Source organism: Dermochelys coriacea, chromosome 26, assembly GCF_009764565.3.
Source record: "Dermochelys coriacea isolate rDerCor1 chromosome 26, rDerCor1.pri.v4, whole genome shotgun sequence".
Classification (NCBI taxonomy): domain Eukaryota; kingdom Metazoa; phylum Chordata; order Testudines; family Dermochelyidae; genus Dermochelys; species Dermochelys coriacea.
Genome location: NC_050093.1, coordinates 5,935,631 through 5,958,666, shown reverse-complemented (window position 1 = coordinate 5,958,666; position 23,036 = coordinate 5,935,631). Strand labels below are relative to the sequence as shown.

Below are 23,036 nucleotides of genomic sequence, written 5' to 3'. Positions count from 1 at the left end.
TCAGCTCCACCCTCCCATTGGAGACTATCCCCCCCGGGGCCCGCCCATGTCAGAGTCCTTGCCTGGGAGCTACCAAAGTTGAGGAGAAGGGGGGGGGCAGAGCAAAGGGGTAAAATCCTCCCATTCAGTGACTAGTGCCGCAGCGCAGGGGATATAGCAGTATCACCCCCACATAGTGAATGGTGAAGCCCATGTGCTATTCATCCCCACATGGCATTCTGTGTTTATCCTGGGAGACAGGCCCCTCTAATTGTTAAATTTCAATTAAAAACAACCAAATTTAGAATGTAATGCAAGTAGCTACCTCCTTTTCCTGCTGATAGAGTGGGGCAAAGGAGAGACGATAAAGAAAACCCCACAAAAATGGAAATAAAAATTTGGCTTTTCCAGTCTTGGTTTTTAAAATTAAAAAAAAAAAAATTAAACATCTACAGACATTTCGTTTAAAAAGGCCTCTTTTCATTGAAAATATTGAAAAATTGCAACTTATCCTAAGATTTCAGTGTGCTATAAAACATCAATCAATTAAACCTCACAACCCCTTTGCGTGCTAGGTATTATTACCAAATGAGGAAACTGAGGCAGCGTGAAGCAGCTTGCCCAGGGTAATCTATTTACTTAGCTAGTAAACTATTTGGGTCAGGGACCTTGTTTTTGTTCAGTGTTTGTATAGCGCCTAACACAGCGGTTCTTAGACTTTTGTACTGGTGACCCCTTTCACACAGCAAGCCTCTGAGTGTAGCGCCCCCCCCCATAAATTACAAACACTTTTACATATTTAGCACTATTATAAATGAAGTGAGGTTTGGGGTGGAGGCTGACAGCTCATGTCATAACCCCCAGTTTGAGAACCCCTAACACAAGGGAGTTCTGGTCCACGGCAGGGGCTGCTAGGCTAGGTGATACTGCAGAGCCGGAAGGGAAACCGGCAGTCCTCCTCAGAGTCTGGTCACACCAGTTTAGCAGAGGGAGCGGGAAGGGCTGCAGGCATTTCTCAGCCAGGTAGGACTCATTCTCTCTGCCCTTGTTTCCGTCTGGCGTGCTTTGCCCAGAGAGGAGGACGCTGCAGTGAGCGAGCGAGCGTGTGAGTGAGTCTCCGCCCGACTCTCAGAGTATAATGCTCCTTTTCCCCAGGATGCGCGGGGTGGGGTGGGGGTGGGGAGTAATGGGGTTCAGATGTAGAGTCACTCCTGGGGGAAAGGAGTAATTGTGGCACCTTAGAGACTACCAAATTTATTTGAGCATAAGCTTTCCTGAGCTACAGCTCACTTCATCGCATGCGGTATTTTCCACCAAATGCATCCGATGAAGTGAGCTGTAGCTCACGAAAGCTTATGCTCAAATAAATTTGGTAGTCTCTAAGGTGCCACAAGTCCTCCTTTTCTTTTTGCAAATACAGACTAACACGGCTGCTACTCTGACTCCTGGGAGAGGGGGCGATGCGTTTGCTGTGGGGTTGATCCCTTTCTGTCGCCGCTGGGCCGCTGCATTCAGCACCACGGACAGCAACCCACAGGGTATATTAATTAAGTCAATGCTCCGTTCCCTTCCATCGCTTGGAGTGGCTACACTGGCAGCACTTGTAAGCTCTCTAGTGTAGCCATAGCCTGAGATTGTGTCCATGTGAGCATTTCTCTTAATTGCTCATTTACCGATGCTGCGTGGCTCCAGGGCCTGGACACCTGAACCCTGCTTTTGCTGGGCCTTCTGACTGAGAAACCGGGCTGGAGATAAGTAGCAACAGCCCCATTGCATTATTCAGTGGAATTAGGAGGATCAAGTCCTGTAAACCCTGTGCTCTAGGCTTAGGACAAATTCAGACTTGGTTTACACCCTCTTACACCAGGTCTGAATTTGACTTTACATGGTGAGTCTCTTCCCAGGCAAGGGAGTTCTAGATTGGTTTTCCTCTCTCCTTTTCACTATGGCTTGCATTGCCTTTTCCTGAATATCAGCCAGATCCTGTGGGACTCTCCAAATCCCATTGATGATGACAGGATTTGAAGGTACTCAGCACCTGATAGTACTGGACACTCTAGTACCATAAAGTGTTTATCTCCATCTGTAAGTACTTTTGGTGACCTTTGTGTGTTTCTTTGCCCTTAGAAATTTATGTATAAATCCTTGCTGTTAGTGTGCCAGTATAATTTATTTGAGTGGTCAGAGAGAGATTCCATCTGTTCCATATTATCAAACTATATCTTTCATATTGTTTTAATAGAATTAAAGAAGGATTGAACTGTTAACATAACTTAAGTAGACACAAGTTAAAAATAATGATTTTTTTAAATAAAGGACCTTTCGTATGCTAAGAATAATGTCTTAGAATATTAAAACTAACATTTTTTTTCAATCTAATTTCCTTCTCACCACTGCACAGTTTGTCCACTTTTTGCATTTTTCTCATATGGACAATGAAAATAGGCTGGTCAGTCTCACTTCTATTCCTAATCAGTTTTACTTTCAGGTTTTCATGCACCATTCCAATAGCGCAATATCTGGGCTGTCAATGCTCTGATGGGGAACGTTGCAGTCAAACCAAAGAGGAACTGCTTACAATGTAATTTATTCTGCTCAGTGTTTGCTTGCTAATTTGATTATCCTGCCTGCACCCCAATTAATCATGCAAAACACCCATTGACCGCAGTGGTGCAGAACTGAGCCCAAAATATTTGTGGGATAGTCCAGGTGGTGATATCTGAGTGCCCATGATATGAGAGTATCTGATTTCATGGGTATTCTTTTTAACTACTGTATTTTAATGTGCCATGATAATAGGCACTCTAAACATCAGTACAATTGTTACTAATATTAGATTTTGAAAAACCTTTACAAAAACCCCAAGCCTTCCTAAAAGTATCCATGAAATGTCTTTGCATAAAATATTCAGATCCTTAAACAGATGCTTTTTCATCCATGCTACTGGCATTTTTAAAGAATGTATCATTTTATTATGGCTACACCTTTTTTACAATATATAGAGTCCTTGAGGGTATGGAGTGTGAATTGGGCAGCCTCATCAGTCTTGAGCCATGTATATTTGTGGGCTGATTGAGGGCTCCATTGCAGATGTAGATAAAGTCCATGGACCAAATTCACTCCTGGTGTAAACAGATGAAACCCTTATTGAAGCCAACAGGTGCTGAGATTTGTCATCATTATGAGAATGCCACTTGCAGGTACATGGGCTGCAGCATTCTCACACTGACTGCTGTCTTTGTCTTTCCTCTTTATGGCAGGTTTAGCTCCCAACCACGGAGCCAGCAGCACAGAGATATTGTTTGAGGAGCTCGCCAAAGACCTCCTAACCTGGACTCTGATGCGGAATGAGGTGCTGGGTTTTCCCCACTGCCTGATGATCTTTGGGGCTGCTACCTACTATAGCATCAAGAGTGTCTCAGATACCCTGGACTCCACTCAGAAACAGAGGATGAACCTAAAAAAAAAGGTATGGTGCTTCAGGGATCATGCAGGTAGGTCTGAAGGTGAGGAAAGGAGGGGCACCTGTTAGAGAGACAGAGAGTCACCCACAGAAGGATGGCTGGAGACTTCCTGGAATATAGTTCCATTTTCACAAGGCCTTAAGCCTCCATCTCCTGTTCTGAATAAAGGTTCTAGTGGGCTCCTTACTGAGGGACATTTGTACAATGGCTAAACACAATACAGTAACATAGGATTTGACATACTGAGTCAAATCAGTGGTCCATCTAGTTCAGTGCCCTGTTTCCAACAGGGACCATTAGCACAGCCAGGAATACAAACCAGATCTCCTGAATCCCAGTCCACTAGACCATGCTACCTCACACGTAGAACCATATTAAAAATTTAGTACACTGCAAAAGTTAATTTCTGAAAAGAGATTAATGTAATATTAAATTTCAAATTTGATTCAATCAACTTTTTAAAAAATTCTGAATTGGAATGCTGCAGAAAGCAGAAGACCTTGCCAATTTTAGGCCAATCTTATCATAGAAACAGTGGTCTCAAATAATGTGCTCAAGAAGTACAGGGCCTGAAATCTCAAGAAATGTACAAGGTTGTGGGCAGTGAAGGAACCAAACAAAGTTCCATTCTTGTGTGCATTAGAAGCTCAAGGAGAGCAATTTTAAGTCACACCATGGTCTGCCCAAAAATGAGTGATGCAAGACAAAAATGAAACTTGCACCATTACAAGTGAAGTGAGCTGTAGCTCACGAAAGCTCATGCTCTAATAAATTTGTTCGTCTCTAAGGTGCCACAAGTCCTCCTTTTCTTTTTGTGAATACAGACTAACATGGCTGCTACTCTGAAACCTGTCATTACAGGATAGTTACTTCCAATGCCCACATGAAAAAGGTAAAAACAGATAATAATTAAATTAAAATTAATGATACCAAAATTCTTCACAAGTTTATGAGATTCCTTTTTTTTAGCCAAAGACAGAACTGAGACTATAGCTGAATTTATACATTTTATTAATTTAATTACATAACTATTAATAAATATATTAATAAACAAGGAGTTACAGAAAGCAAAGTAATTTGATATGACAGTCAAAGTTAAGTCAAATTATTTATATTTGAATATTCCAATTTTTATCCAGTAGGTATAATCAAATCTAGTTAATTAATTTCACACATCATAAAATGGTGATATTAGCAAGATCTTAGTACAGAACAGAATTAACTACCAGTGTAAATCTTTTAATAAAGGTCATTGTTCAACACTTAACTGGAAGAAATAGAAGGAAAAAATTTTCCAGTTATTACACTTCAAAAAGCTCAGTAAGGTTTTAGTGATCCCCGACAGCTGAAGAAATGTTAACTTTTGAAAGTCTCTAGAGATATCTTTATTCTGCTGGGTCATCTTCATCCCAGATTTTGGAATTAGTAATGACGGTAAGAACTGAGGTAGCCAGGTAGGTCCTGGATCCCTGTTGAGCTTAAAATTCAAACCTCAGTGCTTTCAAACAACTACCCTAAATTAACTTTCACACCAATAAAATTGCACCAAACAGGCAACCTCAACTTTGCACCCTAAGTACATGTAATAATATACATATGCAAAAACATCTAAGATTTTCAACAATTCACTGTAAACCAATACCTGAGAAACAGTCATCATCACGAAATACTGCGCCTCTACAAAAATACTAATACTTCACAGAAAAATAACTACCTAAAACATCCATATCATCATCCTCAAGCATCCACTTAATTCAATAAGCATAAAAATCCATTAAAAACCACTGTTACCACGTATATCAATATACACAACTACCAAAAAATACTCTAACTGTTCTGACACAATAGGTGCAAAGTTAAAATTGAATGTGTGGTACAGTTTGGTTGGTGTGACTGTTGAAGTAGAGTAGGTGTTTGAAAGTTGTGAAGTGTGGGGAGTAAGTACTAGTTTCCAGAACAACATTTAGTTTTGGTTGCTTGTTTTTAGCGATGCGTGAGAGATAAAGAGCTTTAAAAATATGAAGTTAGACATTCATTAAATGTTACTGGATTAAATGTTACTCTTTTCAACATTAACATTTTTGAAGAGTTTTTGGGGGTGGGGGCTTGGGGTAAGTGGAGAATACAAACACATGCCTTCCCTTCAGTTACATCTTTACATTTCCAGAAGGAAATTATGATTTATTTTTTAATAATAGAAGTGCTTGTGTGTTTAAAATCTCTGCATTACAGATTGACAATTATTCCTTTGTGCCTAGTAACAAACCGGTTAGTAAAAACAATGAGTACAAGAGCATTAGTTGCCCAACTATATAGAAGTCACACACTTCAGTCAAAGGAACACATTTTCTAAGATGTGTGTACCTTTTTTACATAAACTCAGGTAGTCACCTTGTTAAAATATTTTTAAAATACTCGGTTACATATCTACATGAAATCAACATTTAGATGCAAATAACCAGTTGTACTGACAATTTCTAACTGGCAAAAGGTAGAAACTTAGTATAATTCCATATGGCATCATTGCTATGGTACTGTTTTGGTATAAAAATGGGCTGGGAGAAAGGTGAATAGTGTGCCTATTGAAAAAGGTTTTCCAACACTCTTCAGGGTGGCCACCCTACATCTCAGTTTTCTTCCATCTTTTTCAAATAGTTTTTCAGCTTTGAACAACTTCTTGTAGCTTACAGTGACTTTAAGGAAATAAAACTGACTTCTTGTTAAACAGAAGTCCAAATCACCAAGCAATGACATGAAAATGACTCGTCAAAGAATTGTAAAGATTAATTAAATAAAAAAAAATCCCACTTTTCTACTAGAATGTGAAAATATGATGCACAAAGCATGCTTTATGGACTAATTAATAAAAGACAATTAGAGAGGACATACATGATTATAAAATAAGATGATATATCAGTTCTCATTTGGCACAGGCAGTTACAGAACTGAAAGGTCATAGCTGGAAATTGTTATCCAGTCTTCAGGCCATGCTGTGGTGCCACAAGTAATTGAGATTCAGAGTTTGTTGTATATTGCCTATTAACATAAATCAGCATTTGAAAGGTGATAGATGTGAGTCACTTTGTTCAATTTATCTTTCCAATACACTCATACGCCATGGTGCTGGACATGGTATAAACCAAAAGAGAACACAAAAATATTATTTTAATGCCATGTTAATTACATTACACAATAAATATTTAATATTGCTTAAGGAAATCTAGTAATGCGATACATTAGATGAATTTATAGTATAATTTACCTTTGAAATAGATCACACAACTATACTTTACTCTCAGAATTTGCTTCCTTTCTTCTTCTTCTTAGCAGGCTGTTAGCCTCTCTTTTCTTGTTTTTCCATTGTGTGCTTCTGTTTTGGCCCATTCTCCTTAAGAGGATGTAAAGGGTGTGCAAGACAGTTACAGCAGACTTGCAATGCTATTTGATAAACACAACAGAAACATGTTGCATGTTTAAAGACAGAACAAAATAAATTTCAAAAAGAAGTAGACAAAAGGAAAAAGTAAAAATTCAGTCATTGAAAAAGAAGACTGATGTTCAAAATACAGGTATCCATTTCCATGATTTGTCCTCTGTACTCTCCTTTGCTTGACATTCCTGACATTTCCTTCTTGTCCACTTGTGCTTGGAGCTGTCTGAAACAGAGAGAGGGAGCACACAGGCGTGTGTCAGTCAGAAGCTCTTAAAACAACTCCACATCCCCCACCCAAATTGAGCGTAAACTACGGATACCGTGTTGTTTTCCGGGTCTGAGACAGCTTGGACATTCAGCTCCAAGACAGTTCTCTGCGGTCCTCAGACAATTCCGTAAGGACTTTCCCCTTCTCCCAAGCCCCACCGGGTGACAAAAATACCAAACCCATCCTATTCCAGAGGCACAATCTCCAAATTTCCCCTTGAAAACTATTACACCAGGCAGGCTCCATGCTAAATCAAGAGGAATTAGATGAGTAAGGGCAGTATGGAATTAATGGACAAGTCTTCCAAAGTCATAGTCACAAGGGAAACTGCCTGGATTGACTTAGTCCAAAACTTAGTCCACAGGACCCTCCCTTTCTGAGCTTACCTGCAACAGCAGCAGGAGGTCGGGTCTCCAAGAGCACAGTAAGCGGAGCAGAAAGCAGGAGACTTGGCTGCACAATTCCAGGCAAGTTGAAAGCGCAGTGCAAAGGGCCAGGACTCTGGACACAGTCTCATGGGGGCACCAGAACTAGTGTCTGATGAGACCTATACCCTGTTTACAGGGTGCTCATTCAGATCAGTGGGCTGCACTTGACCTAGTGCCAAGAGACTAGAGGGCAAAGACCAGATCCCTGATTACAGGGTGGTCACTCGCCTCAGGCTGTGAAGAAAGCACAATGCCAAGAGCCTCAAAGGGCCTGGAAGACTCAACCCCTAATTACAGGGAGGTCAAACTGCCCATGTGGCTGAAATGGTGCCAATTCCAAAGATTTCAAAAGAGAGATGCAACCTGTACCCTGATTATAGGGTGGTCACAGGGATTAGCCAAATAGCAGAGACCGTAACCTGAATTACAGGAAGGTCAAGCTCCTCAAAGTACCAAAAGGCTCACTATGTCCCATTCGATAGATACTTGTGACATGCACCCAAATGACAGGGCTGTCACGATGACTAGTCAGCCAGTGTACGGCGTGATGCCAAATGAGCAAGTGGGTAGAGAGCCGGACCCACGTTACAGGGCGGTCACATTGCTCAAGTTACCAAAGAGCTCAATGTCCCTCGAAAGCGAGGGGGTTTGACTTGCACCCTGATTACAGGGCAGTCACTCTCACTAGCCAGCTAACGGAGCATAATGTCAAAAGGACAAAACAGCACAGACCTGGACCCTGCTTATAGGGCGGTCAGGCTGCCCAAGGTATTAAGAGGCTCGAGATCCCCGTACAGTGTAATTACACGACCTGATACAGGGAGGTTACTGCGCCCAGAGTCCCTTTCCTTCTCCTCCATCTTCAGTGACTTGTCCTCTTGTACTCTTCTTTGCTTGACATTCCTGACACTTCCTCCTTGTCCACTTGTGCTTGGAGCTGTCTGAAACAGAGAGAGGGAGCACACAGGCGTGTGTCAGTCAGAAGCTCTTACGACAACTCCGCATCCCCCACCCAAACTGAGCGTAAACTACGGATACCGTGTTGTTTTCCGGGTCTGAGACAGCTTGGACATTCAGCTCCAAGACAGTTCTCTGCGGTCCTCAGACAATTCCGTAAGGACTTTCCCCTTCTCCCAAGCCCCACCGGGTGACAAAAATACCAAACCCATCCTATTCCAGAGGCACAATCTCCAAATTTCCCCTTGAAAACTATTACACCAGGCAGGCTCCATGCTAAATCAAGAGGAATTAGATGAGTAAGGGCAGTATGGAATTAATGGACAAGTCTTCCAAAGTCATAGTCACAAGGGAAACTGCCTGGATTGACTTAATCCAAAACTTAGTCCACAGGACCCTCCCTTTCTGAGCTTACCTGCAACAGCAGCAGGAGGTCGGGTCTCCAAGAGCACAGTAAGCGGAGCAGAAAGCAGGAGACTTGGCTGCACAATTCCAGGCAAGTTGAAAGCGCAGTGCAAAGGGCCAGGACTCTGGACACAGTCTCATGGGGGCACCAGAACTAGTGTCTGATGAGACCTGTACCCTGTTTACAGGGTGCTCATTCAGATCAGTGGGCTGCACTTGACCTAGTGCCAAGAGACTAGAGGGCAAAGACCAGATCCCTGATTACAGGGCGGTCACTCGCCTCAGGCTGTGAAGAAAGCACAATGCCAAGAGCCCCAAAGGGCCTGGAAGACTCAACCCCTAGTTACAGGGAGGTCAAACTGCCCATCTGGCTGAAATGGTGCCAATTCCAAAGATTTCAAAAGAGAGATGCAACCTGATTACAGGGTGGTCACAGGGATTAGCCAAAGAGCAGAGACCGTAACCTGAATTACAGGAAGGTCAAGCTCCTCCAAGTACCAAAGAACTCAATATGTCCCATTCGATAGATATTTGTGACATGCACCCTAATGACAGGGTTGTCACGCTGACTAGTTGACCAGAGCATGGCCTAATGCCAAATAAGCAAGTGGCAAAGACCTGGACCCTACTTACTGGGCGGTCAGACTGCTCAGGGTTCCACAGAGCTCAATATCCCCCAGAAGGCAGAAGGACACAGACAATCCCTTAATTACAAGGTCAGGACTCAAACCCAACCGGCTGAAGTAGCATGGTGGCAAAAGAATGAAGCGCAGAGACCTGAACCCTCGATACAGGGTGGGGCCATGCTGCCCAAGTACTAAGGGATGCTGTAGTTCCTGTGAGTCACAGGCACCTGAGCTAAATCCGCCGCCTTAAAGGCCAGGCATTGTCATCAGCCCCCTAAATGGAACTCAGCCTAAAAGGAGAGACCAGATCCCTGTTTACAGGGAGGTCACGCTGTCCAAGGCACTCAAAGATGACATCTGAGCTTTTACTCTTCCCTTTTGTGGGGAGGAGGAGGATAAAAACATTAATACCCTTTGAGCTCTTTTTCCGATTCGGAGAAGAGTAAAGAAAAAGCGCTGCAGCGATTTAACTTAAAAAAAGAAAAATAAATAACTAAAAATTAAAAAGCTTGCACACCCACTTCTATCACGTGCTCTCACAAACACATCCGTACAAAACAAAGGGGGACTTCCCAGAACAGAAAGAGAGCTCATCGAAAGCGGTCACTCGACCCTCAGTGTTAAACTCGACCAATCTTCCTCCCCGCAAAAAAACAAAGGGAAAAGGGACAAGACCTGCACCCTGATTACAGGGAGGGGTCAAAGTGACTAGCCCAACAACCCAAAGGAGCCACAGGGGAAAGGACCTGAACCCTTCTTACAGGGCGGTCCCTCGGGCTAGCCGATTAATGGAAAATCCATCACAAGTAAGAGAAAAGGGGGAGACCTGAACCCTACTTACAGGGTGGTCACTCAGCCCAACGCATTAAGGGGAACCTAGTCCTCCCTAAATAAGAGGCGCATGACCTCCACCCTAATTACAGGGCAGTCATGCTGACCAGGCTGAGAACAAGACGCAAACCCAGAAGAGCAAAGGACAGAGACCTGAGCCCTAGTTACAGGGAGGTCACCCAGCTCAAGTAACAAAGACATCAGTAGCTCCCATAAGCGAGGGGATGGTGACTCTCACCCTGATTACAAGGTGGTCACTCTGACTAGCTGAATTAAAGAGCATAATCACAGACGACAACTTGAGACCTGAATCCTGATTACAGGGCGGTCATGCTCCTCAGGGCCCTAAAATAACCCTAATCCCTGATAAATGAGAGGCTTTTGATCTGCACCCAAATTACGGTGTGGTCTTTCCGATTAGATAGAAAAAGGTGCATAAAGCCAGGGAGCAAAAGGGCAGAGACCTGACCCCGAATTACAGGGTGGTCACGCCCCATCAGGTATCAAAGGACTCAGTATTTCCCATACTACAGAAGCTTGTGACATGCACCTGATATACAGGTGGTCACAGTGAGTAGACTCTCAGCAGGGCATGATGGCAAAACAGCAAGATGGCAGAGACCTGACTCTGAATTACAGGGAGGTGAGTCACCCTGCTCAGGGTTCTAAAGAGCTCAGTATCCCCAAGAAGCAAAAGGAATATGACTTGCACCCTGATTACAGGGTTGTCATCCCGACTTCAGGGCTACAGCAAGGCGCCAAATGAGCAAATGGGCAAAGACCCGGACCCTAGTTACAGGGCGGTCACATTGCTCAAGTTACCAAAGAGCTCAATGTCCTTCGAAAGCGAGGGGGAGGTGACTTGCACCCTGATTACAGGGCAGTCACTCTCACTAGCCAGCTAACGGAGCATAATGTCAAAAGGACAAAACAGCACAGACCTGGACCCTGCTTACAGGACGGTCACGCTGCTCAAGGTAGTAAAAGGCTCGAGATCCCCGTACAGTGTAATTACACGACCTGAGGCCTGATACAGGGAGGTTACTGCGCCCAGAGTCCCTTTCCTTCTCCTCCATCTTCAGTGACTTGTCCTCTTGTACTCTTCTTTGCTTGACATTCCTGACACTTCCTTCCTGTCCACTTGTGCTTGGAGCTGTCTGAAACAGAGAGAGGGAGCACACAGGCGTGTGTCAGTCAGAAGCTCTTACGACAACTCCGCATCCCCCACCCAAACTGAGCGTAAACTACGGATACCGTGTTGTTTTCCGGGTCTGAGACAGCTTGGACATTCAGCTCCAAGACAGTTCTCTGCGGTCCTCAGACAATTCCGTAAGGACTTTCCCCTTCTCCCAAGCCCCACCGGGTGACAAAAATACCAAACCCATCCTATTCCAGAGGCACAATCTCCAGATTTCCCCTTGACAACTATTACACCAGGCGGGCTCCATGCTAAATCAAGAGGAATTAGATGAGTAAGGGCAGTATGGAATTAATGGACAAGTCTTCCAAAGTCATAGTCACAAGGGAAACTGCCTGGATTGACTTAGTCCAAAACTTAGTCCACAGGACCCTCCCTTTCTGAGCTTACCTGCAACAGCAGCAGGAGGTCGGGTCTCCAAGAGCACAGTAAGCGGAGCAGAAAGCAGGAGACTTGGCTGCACAATTCCAGGCAAGTTGAAAGCGCAGTGCAAAGGGCCAGGACTCTGGACACAGTCTCATGGGGGCACCAGAACTAGTGTCTGATGAGACCTGTACCCTGTTTACAGGGTGCTCATTCAGATCAGTGGGCTGCACTTGACCTAGTGCCAAGAGACTAGAGGGCAAAGACCAGATCCCTGATTACAGGGTGGTCACTCGCCTCAGGCTGTGAAGAAAGCACAATGCCAAGAGCCCCAAAGGGCCTGGAAGACTCAACCCCTAATTACAGGGAGGTCAAACTGCCCATGTGGCTGAAATGGTGCCAATTCCAAAGATTTCAAAAGAGAGATGCAACCTGTACCCTGATTATAGGGTGGTCACAGGGATTAGCCAAATAGCAGAGACCGTAACCTGAATTACAGGAAGGTCAAGCTCCTCAAAGTACCAAAAGGCTCACTATGTCCCATTCGATAGATACTTGTGACATGCACCCAAATGACAGTGCTGTCACGATGACTAGTCAGCCAGTGTACGGCGTAATGCCAAATGAGCAAGTGGGTAGAGAGCCGGACCCACGTTACAGGGCGGTCACATTGCTCAAGTTACCAAAGAGCTCAATGTCCCTCGAAAGCGAGGGGGTTTGACTTGCACCCTGATTACAGGGCAGTCACTCTCACTAGCCAGCTAATGGAGCATAATGTCAAAAGGACAAAACAGCACAGACCTGGACCCTGCTTATAGGGCGGTCAGGCTGCCCAAGGTATTAAGAGGCTCGAGATCCCCGTACAGTGTAATTACACGACCTGATACAGGGAGGTTACTGCGCCCAGAGTCCCTTTCCTTCTCCTCCATCTTCAGTGACTTGTCCTCTTGTACTCTTCTTTGCTTGACATTCCTGACACTTCCTTCTTGTCCACTTGTGCTTGGAGCTGTCTGAAACAGAGAGAGGGAGCACACAGGCGTGTGTCAGTCAGAAGCTCTTACGACAACTCCGCATCCCCCACCCAAACTGAGCGTAAACTACGGATACCGTGTTGTTTTCCGGGTCTGAGACAGCTTGGACATTCAGCTCCAAGACAGTTCTCTGCGGTCCTCAGACAATTCCGTAAGGACTTTCCCCTTCTCCCAAGCCCCACCGGGTGACAAAAATACCAAACCCATCCTATTCCAGAGGCACAATCTCCAAATTTCCCCTTGAAAACTATTACACCAGGCAGGCTCCATGCTAAATCAAGAGGAATTAGATGAGTAAGGGCAGTATGGAATTAATGGACAAGTCTTCCAAAGTCATAGTCACAAGGGAAACTGCCTGGATTGACTTAATCCAAAACTTAGTCCACAGGACCCTCCCTTTCTGAGCTTACCTGCAACAGCAGCAGGAGGTCGGGTCTCCAAGAGCACAGTAAGCGGAGCAGAAAGCAGGAGACTTGGCTGCACAATTCCAGGCAAGTTGAAAGCGCAGTGCAAAGGGCCAGGACTCTGGACACAGTCTCATGGGGGCACCAGAACTAGTGTCTGATGAGACCTGTACCCTGTTTACAGGGTGCTCATTCAGATCAGTGGGCTGCACTTGACCTAGTGCCAAGAGACTAGAGGGCAAAGACCAGATCCCTGATTACAGGGCGGTCACTCGCCTCAGGCTGTGAAGAAAGCACAATGCCAAGAGCCCCAAAGGGCCTGGAAGACTCAACCCCTAGTTACAGGGAGGTCAAACTGCCCATCTGGCTGAAATGGTGCCAATTCCAAAGATTTCAAAAGAGAGATGCAACCTGATTACAGGGTGGTCACAGGGATTAGCCAAACAGCAGAGACCGTAACCTGAATTACAGGAAGGTCAAGCTCCTCCAAGTACCAAAGAACTCAATATGTCCCATTCGATAGATATTTGTGACATGCACCCTAATGACAGGGTTGTCACGCTGACTAGTTGACCAGAGCATGGCCTAATGCCAAATAAGCAAGTGGCAAAGACCTGGACCCTACTTACTGGGCGGTCAGACTGCTCAGGGTTCCACAGAGCTCAATATCCCCCAGAAGGCAGAAGGACACAGACAATCCCTTAATTACAAGGTCAGGACTCAAACCCAACCGGCTGAAGTAGCATGGTGGCAAAAGAATGAAGCGCAGAGACCTGAACCCTCGATACAGGGTGGGGCCATGCTGCCCAAGTACTAAGGGATGCTGTAGTTCCTGTGAGTCACAGGCACCTGAGCTAAATCCGCCGCCTTAAAGGCCAGGCATTGTCATCAGCCCCCTAAATGGAACTCAGCCTAAAAGGAGAGACCAGATCCCTGTTTACAGGGAGGTCACGCTGTCCAAGGCACTCAAAGATGACATCTGAGCTTTTACTCTTCCCTTTTGTGGGGAGGAGGAGGATAAAAACATTAATACCCTTTGAGCTCTTTTTCCGATTCGGAGAAGAGTAAAGAAAAAGCGCTGCAGCGATTTAACTTAAAAAAAGAAAAATAAATAACTAAAAATTAAAAAGCTTGCACACCCACTTCTATCACGTGCTCTCACAAACACATCCGTACAAAACAAAGGGGGACTTCCCAGAACAGAAAGAGAGCTCATCGAAAGCGGTCACTCGACCCTCAGTGTTAAACTCGACCAATCTTCCTCCCCGCAAAAAAACAAAGGGAAAAGGGACAAGACCTGCACCCTGATTACAGGGAGGGGTCAAAGTGACTAGCCCAACAACCCAAAGGAGCCACAGGGGAAAGGACCTGAACCCTTCTTACAGGGCGGTCCCTCGGGCTAGCCGATTAATGGAAAATCCATCACAAGTAAGAGAAAAGGGGGAGACCTGAACCCTACTTACAGGGTGGTCACTCAGCCCAACGCATTAAGGGGAACCTAGTCCTCCCTAAATAAGAGGCGCATGACCTCCACCCTAATTACAGGGCAGTCATGCTGACCAGGCTGAGAACAAGACGCAAACCCAGAAGAGCAAAGGACAGAGACCTGAACCCTAGTTACAGGGAGGTCACCCAGCTCAAGTAACAAAGACATCAGTAGCTCCCATAAGCGAGGGGATGGTGACTCTCACCCTGATTACAAGGTGGTCACTCTGACTAGCTGAATTAAAGAGCATAATCACAGATGACAACTTGAGACCTGAATCCTGATTACAGGGCGGTCATGCTCCTCAGGGCCCTAAAATAACCCTAATCCCTGATAAATGAGAGGCTTTTGATCTGCACCCAAATTACGGTGTGGTCTTTCCGATTAGATAGAAAAAGGTGCATAAAGCCAGGGAGCAAAAGGGCAGAGACCTGACCCCGAATTACAGGGTGGTCACGCCCCATCAGGTATCAAAGGACTCAGTATTTCCCATACTACAGAAGCTTGTGACATGCACCTGATATACAGGTGGTCACAGTGAGTAGACTCTCAGCAGGGCATGATGGCAAAACAGCAAGATGGCAGAGACCTGACTCTGAATTACAGGGAGGTGAGTCACCCTGCTCAGGGTTCTAAAGAGCTCAGTATCCCCAAGAAGCAAAAGGAATATGACTTGCACCCTGATTACAGGGTTGTCATCCCGACTTCAGGGCTACAGCAAGGCGCCAAATGAGCAAATGGGCAAAGACCCGGACCCTAGTTACAGGGCGGTCACATTGCTCAAGTTACCAAAGAGCTCAATGTCCTTCGAAAGCGAGGGGGAGGTGACTTGCACCCTGATTACAGGGCAGTCACTCTCACTAGCCAGCTAACGGAGCATAATGTCAAAAGGACAAAACAGCACAGACCTGGACCCTGCTTACAGGACGGTCACGCTGCTCAAGGTAGTAAAAGGCTCGAGATCCCCGTACAGTGTAATTACACGACCTGAGGCCTGATACAGGGAGGTTACTGCGCCCAGAGTCCCTTTCCTTCTCCTCCATCTTCAGTGACTTGTCCTCTTGTACTCTTCTTTGCTTGACATTCCTGACACTTCCTTCCTGTCCACTTGTGCTTGGAGCTGTCTGAAACAGAGAGAGGGAGCACACAGGCGTGTGTCAGTCAGAAGCTCTTACGACAACTCCGCATCCCCCACCCAAACTGAGCGTAAACTACGGATACCGTGTTGTTTTCCGGGTCTGAGACAGCTTGGACATTCAGCTCCAAGACAGTTCTCTGCGGTCCTCAGACAATTCCGTAAGGACTTTCCCCTTCTCCCAAGCCCCACCGGGTGACAAAAATACCAAACCCATCCTATTCCAGAGGCACAATCTCCAGATTTCCCCTTGACAACTATTACACCAGGCGGGCTCCATGCTAAATCAAGAGGAATTAGATGAGTAAGGGCAGTATGGAATTAATGGACAAGTCTTCCAAAGTCATAGTCACAAGGGAAACTGCCTGGATTGACTTAGTCCAAAACTTAGTCCACAGGACCCTCCCTTTCTGAGCTTACCTGCAACAGCAGCAGGAGGTCGGGTCTCCAAGAGCACAGTAAGCGGAGCAGAAAGCAGGAGACTTGGCTGCACAATTCCAGGCAAGTTGAAAGCGCAGTGCAAAGGGCCAGGACTCTGGACACAGTCTCATGGGGGCACCAGAACTAGTGTCTGATGAGACCTGTACCCTGTTTACAGGGTGCTCATTCAGATCAGTGGGCTGCACTTGACCTAGTGCCAAGAGACTAGAGGGCAAAGACCAGATCCCTGATTACAGGGTGGTCACTCGCCTCAGGCTGTGAAGAAAGCACAATGCCAAGAGCCCCAAAGGGCCTGGAAGACTCAACCCCTAATTACAGGGAGGTCAAACTGCCCATGTGGCTGAAATGGTGCCAATTCCAAAGATTTCAAAAGAGAGATGCAACCTGTACCCTGATTATAGGGTGGTCACAGGGATTAGCCAAATAGCAGAGACCGTAACCTGAATTACAGGAAGGTCAAGCTCCTCAAAGTACCAAAAGGCTCACTATGTCCCATTCGATAGATACTTGTGACATGCACCCAAATGACAGTGCTGTCACGATGACTAGTCAGCCAGTGTACGGCGTAATGCCAAATGAGCAAGTGGGTAGAGAGCCGGACCCACGTTACAGGGCGGTCACATTGCTCAAGTTACCAAAGAGCTCAATGTCCCTCGAAAGCGAGGGGGTTTGACTTGCACCCTGATTACAGGGCAGTCACTCTCACTAGCCAGCTAATGGAGCATAATGTCAAAAGGACAAAACAGCACAGACCTGGACCCTGCTTATAGGGCGGTCAGGCTGCCCAAGGTATTAAGAGGCTCGAGATCCCCGTACAGTGTAATTACACGACCTGATACAGGGAGGTTACTGCGCCCAGAGTCCCTTTCCTTCTCCTCCATCTTCAGTGACTTGTCCTCTTGTACTCTTCTTTGCTTGACATTCCTGACACTTCCTTCTTGTCCACTTGTGCTTGGAGCTGTCTGAAACAGAGAGAGGGAGCACACAGGCGTGTGTCAGTCAGAAGCTCTTACGACAACTCCGCATCCCCCACCCAAACTGAGCGTAAACTACGGATACCGTGTTGTTTTCCGGGTCTGAGACAGCTTGGACATTCAGCTCCAAGACAGTTCTCTGCGGTCCTCAGACAATTCCGTAAGGACTTTCCCCTTCTCCCAAGCCCCACCGGGTGACAAAATACCAAACCCATCCTATTCCAGAGGCACAATCTCCAAATTTCCCCTTGAAAACTATTACACCAGGCAGGCTCCATGCTAAATCAAGAGGAATTAGATGAGTAAGGGCAGTATGGAATTAATGGACAAGTCTTCCAAAGTCATAGTCACAAGGGAAACTGCCTGGATTGACTTAATCCAAAACTTAGTCCACAGGACCCTCCCTTTCTGAGCTTACCTGCAACAGCAGCAGGAGGTCGGGTCTCCAAGAGCACAGTAAGCGGAGCAGAAAGCAGGAGACTTGGCTGCACAATTCCAGGCAAGTTGAAAGCGCAGTGCAAAGGGCCAGGACTCTGGACACAGTCTCATGGGGGCACCAGAACTAGTGTCTGATGAGACCTGTACCCTGTTTACAGGGTGCTCATTCAGATCAGTGGGCTGCACTTGACCTAGTGCCAAGAGACTAGAGGGCAAAGACCAGATCCCTGATTACAGGGCGGTCACTCGCCTCAGGCTGTGAAGAAAGCACAATGCCAAGAGCCCCAAAGGGCCTGGAAGACTCAACCCCTAGTTACAGGGAGGTCAAACTGCCCATCTGGCTGAAATGGTGCCAATTCCAAAGATTTCAAAAGAGAGATGCAACCTGATTACAGGGTGGTCACAGGGATTAGCCAAACAGCAGAGACCGTAACCTGAATTACAGGAAGGTCAAGCTCCTCCAAGTACCAAAGAACTCAATATGTCCCATTCGATAGATATTTGTGACATGCACCCTAATGACAGGGTTGTCACGCTGACTAGTTGACCAGAGCATGGCCTAATGCCAAATAAGCAAGTGGCAAAGACCTGGACCCTACTTACTGGGCGGTCAGACTGCTCAGGGTTCCACAGAGCTCAATATCCCCCAGAAGGCAGAAGGACACAGACAATCCCTTAATTACAAGGTCAGGACTCAAACCCAACCGGCTGAAGTAGCATGGTGGCAAAAGAATGAAGCGCAGAGACCTGAACCCTCGATACAGGGTGGGGCCATGCTGCCCAAGTACTAAGGGATGCTGTAGTTCCTGTGAGTCACAGGCACCTGAGCTAAATCCGCCTCCTTAAAGGCCAGGCATTGTCATCAACCCCCTAAATGGAACTCAGCCTAAAAGGAGAGACCAGATCCCTGTTTACAGGGAGGTCACGCTATCCAAGGCACTCAAAGATGACATCTGAGCTTTTACTCTTCCCTTTTGTGGGGAGGAGGTGGATAAAAACATTAATACCCTTTGAGCTCTTTTTCCGATTCGGAGAAGAGTAAAGAAAAAGCGCTGCAGCGATTTAACTTAAAAAAAGAAAAATAAATAACTAAAAATTAAAAAGCTTGCACACCCACTTCTATCACGTGCTCTCACAAACACATCCGTACAAAACAAAGGGGGACTTCCCAGAACAGAAAGAGAGCTCATCGAAAGCGGTCACTCGACCCTCAGTGTTAAACTCGACCAATCTTCCTCCCCGCAAAAAAACAAAGGGAAAAGGGACAAGACCTGCACCCTGATTACAGGGAGGGGTCAAAGTGACTAGCCCAACAACCCAAAGGAGCCACAGGGGAAAGGACCTGAACCCTTCTTACAGGGCGGTCCCTCGGGCTAGCCGATTAATGGAAAATCCATCACAAGTAAGAGAAAAGGGGGAGACCTGAACCCTACTTACAGGGTGGTCACTCAGCCCAACGCATTAAGGGGAACCTAGTCCTCCCTAAATAAGAGGCGCATGACCTCCACCCTAATTACAGGGCAGTCATGCTGACCAGGCTGAGAACAAGACGCAAACCCAGAAGAGCAAAGGACAGAGACCTGAGCCCTAGTTACAGGGAGGTCACCCAGCTCAAGTAACAAAGACATCAGTAGCTCCCATAAGCGAGGGGATGGTGACTCTCACCCTGATTACAAGGTGGTCACTCTGACTAGCTGAATTAAAGAGCATAATCACAGACGACAACTTGAGACCTGAATCCTGATTACAGGGCGGTCATGCTCCTCAGGGCCCTAAAATAACCCTAATCCCTGATAAATGAGAGGCTTTTGATCTGCACCCAAATTACGGTGTGGTCTTTCCGATTAGATAGAAAAAGGTGCATAAAGCCAGGGAGCAAAAGGGCAGAGACCTGACCCCGAATTACAGGGTGGTCACGCCCCATCAGGTATCAAAGGACTCAGTATTTCCCATACTACAGAAGCTTGTGACATGCACCTGATATACAGGTGGTCACAGTGAGTAGACTCTCAGCAGGGCATGATGGCAAAACAGCAAGATGGCAGAGACCTGACTCTGAATTACAGGGAGGTGAGTCACCCTGCTCAGGGTTCTAAAGAGCTCAGTATCCCCAAGAAGCAAAAGGAATATGACTTGCACCCTGATTACAGGGTTGTCATCCCGACTTCAGGGCTACAGCAAGGCGCCAAATGAGCAAATGGGCAAAGACCCGGACCCTAGTTACAGGGCGGTCACATTGCTCAAGTTACCAAAGAGCTCAATGTCCTTCGAAAGCGAGGGGGAGGTGACTTGCACCCTGATTACAGGGCAGTCACTCTCACTAGCCAGCTAACGGAGCATAATGTCAAAAGGACAAAACAGCACAGACCTGGACCCTGCTTACAGGACGGTCACGCTGCTCAAGGTAGTAAAAGGCTCGAGATCCCCGTACAGTGTAATTACACGACCTGAGGCCTGATACAGGGAGGTTACTGCGCCCAGAGTCCCTTTCCTTCTCCTCCATCTTCAGTGACTTGTCCTCTTGTACTCTTCTTTGCTTGACATTCCTGACACTTCCTTCTTGTCCACTTGTGCTTGGAGCTGTCTGAAACAGAGAGAGGGAGCACACAGGCGTGTGTCAGTCAGAAGCTCTTACGACAACTCCGCATCCCCCACCCAAACTGAGCGTAAACTACGGATACCGTGTTGTTTTCCGGGTCTGAGACAGCTTGGACATTCAGCTCCAAGACAGTTCTCTGCGGTCCTCAGACAATTCCGTAAGGACTTTCCCCTTCTCCCAAGCCCCACCGGGTGACAAAAATACCAAACCCATCCTATTCCAGAGGCACAATCTCCAGATTTCCCCTTGACAACTATTACACCAGGCGGGCTCCATGCTAAATCAAGAGGAATTAGATGAGTAAGGGCAGTATGGAATTAATGGACAAGTCTTCCAAAGTCATAGTCACAAGGGAAACTGCCTGGATTGACTTAGTCCAAAACTTAGTCCACAGGACCCTCCCTTTCTGAGCTTACCTGCAACAGCAGCAGGAGGTCGGGTCTCCAAGAGCACAGTAAGCGGAGCAGAAAGCAGGAGACTTGGCTGCACAATTCCAGGCAAGTTGAAAGCGCAGTGCAAAGGGCCAGGACTCTGGACACAGTCTCATGGGGGCACCAGAACTAGTGTCTGATGAGACCTGTACCCTGTTTACAGGGTGCTCATTCAGATCAGTGGGCTGCACTTGACCTAGTGCCAAGAGACTAGAGGGCAAAGACCAGATCCCTGATTACAGGGTGGTCACTCGCCTCAGGCTGTGAAGAAAGCACAATGCCAAGAGTCCCAAAGGGCCTGGAAGACTCAACCCCTAATTACAGGGAGGTCAAACTGCCCATGTGGCTGAAATGGTGCCAATTCCAAAGATTTCAAAAGAGAGATGCAACCTGTACCCTGATTATAGGGTGGTCACAGGGATTAGCCAAATAGCAGAGACCGTAACCTGAATTACAGGAAGGTCAAGCTCCTCAAAGTACCAAAAGGCTCACTATGTCCCATTCGATAGATACTTGTGACATGCACCCAAATGACAGGGCTGTCACGATGACTAGTCAGCCAGTGTACGGCGTAATGCCAAATGAGCAAGTGGGTAGAGAGCCGGACCCACGTTACAGGGCGGTCACATTGCTCAAGTTACCAAAGAGCTCAATGTCCCTCGAAAGCGAGGGGGTTTGACTTGCACCCTGATTACAGGGCAGTCACTCTCACTAGCCAGCTAACGGAGCATAATGTCAAAAGGACAAAACAGCACAGACCTGGACCCTGCTTATAGGGCGGTCAGGCTGCCCAAGGTATTAAGAGGCTCGAGATCCCCGTACAGTGTAATTACACGACCTGATACAGGGAGGTTACTGCGCCCAGAGTCCCTTTCCTTCTCCTCCATCTTCAGTGACTTGTCCTCTTGTACTCTTCTTTGCTTGACATTCCTGACACTTCCTTCTTGTCCACTTGTGCTTGGAGCTGTCTGAAACAGAGAGAGGGAGCACACAGGCGTGTGTCAGTCAGAAGCTCTTACGACAACTCCGCATCCCCCACCCAAACTGAGCGTAAACTACGGATACCGTGTTGTTTTCCGGGTCTGAGACAGCTTGGACATTCAGCTCCAAGACAGTTCTCTGCGGTCCTCAGACAATTCCGTAAGGACTTTCCCCTTCTCCCAAGCCCCACCGGGTGACAAAAATACCAAACCCATCCTATTCCAGAGGCACAATCTCCAAATTTCCCCTTGAAAACTATTACACCAGGCAGGCTCCATGCTAAATCAAGAGGAATTAGATGAGTAAGGGCAGTATGGAATTAATGGACAAGTCTTCCAAAGTCATAGTCACAAGGGAAACTGCCTGGATTGACTTAATCCAAAACTTAGTCCACAGGACCCTCCCTTTCTGAGCTTACCTGCAACAGCAGCAGGAGGTCGGGTCTCCAAGAGCACAGTAAGCGGAGCAGAAAGCAGGAGACTTGGCTGCACAATTCCAGGCAAGTTGAAAGCGCAGTGCAAAGGGCCAGGACTCTGGACACAGTCTCATGGGGGCACCAGAACTAGTGTCTGATGAGACCTGTACCCTGTTTACAGGGTGCTCATTCAGATCAGTGGGCTGCACTTGACCTAGTGCCAAGAGACTAGAGGGCAAAGACCAGATCCCTGATTACAGGGCGGTCACTCGCCTCAGGCTGTGAAGAAAGCACAATGCCAAGAGCCCCAAAGGGCCTGGAAGACTCAACCCCTAGTTACAGGGAGGTCAAACTGCCCATCTGGCTGAAATGGTGCCAATTCCAAAGATTTCAAAAGAGAGATGCAACCTGATTACAGGGTGGTCACAGGGATTAGCCAAACAGCAGAGACCGTAACCTGAATTACAGGAAGGTCAAGCTCCTCCAAGTACCAAAGAACTCAATATGTCCCATTCGATAGATATTTGTGACATGCACCCTAATGACAGGGTCGTCACGCTGACTAGTTGACCAGAGCATGGCCTAATGCCAAATAAGCAAGTGGCAAAGACCTGGACCCTACTTACTGGGCGGTCAGACTGCTCAGGGTTCCACAGAGCTCAATATCCCCCAGAAGGCAGAAGGACACAGACAATCCCTTAATTACAAGGTCAGGACTCAAACCCAACCGGCTGAAGTAGCATGGTGGC

The 23,036-nt window shown here is 46.6% G+C and overlaps 1 long non-coding RNA gene across 2 annotated transcripts; it reads right to left on the bottom strand.

The window, feature by feature from the left end:
- Nucleotides 1-8,368: 8,368 nt before the first annotated feature.
- On the bottom strand, nt 8,369-22,676 carry LOC122457543. 2 transcript variants are annotated; one of them, XR_006277111.1, is made up of 8 exons: nt 22,291-22,676; nt 21,730-21,859; nt 17,842-20,315; nt 17,282-17,411; nt 13,394-15,867; nt 12,833-12,962; nt 8,945-11,418; nt 8,369-8,513 (listed from the first exon to the last, which is right to left on the bottom strand). It is a non-coding gene; the product is annotated as an uncharacterized LOC122457543 (long non-coding RNA). The 2 variants fall into 2 exon arrangements; XR_006277110.1 differs by lacking the exons at nt 21,730-21,859; nt 22,291-22,676 and adding an exon at nt 20,877-21,128 and having other exon boundaries at nt 17,842-20,445.
- Between the last annotated feature and the right edge of the window lie 360 nt (nt 22,677-23,036).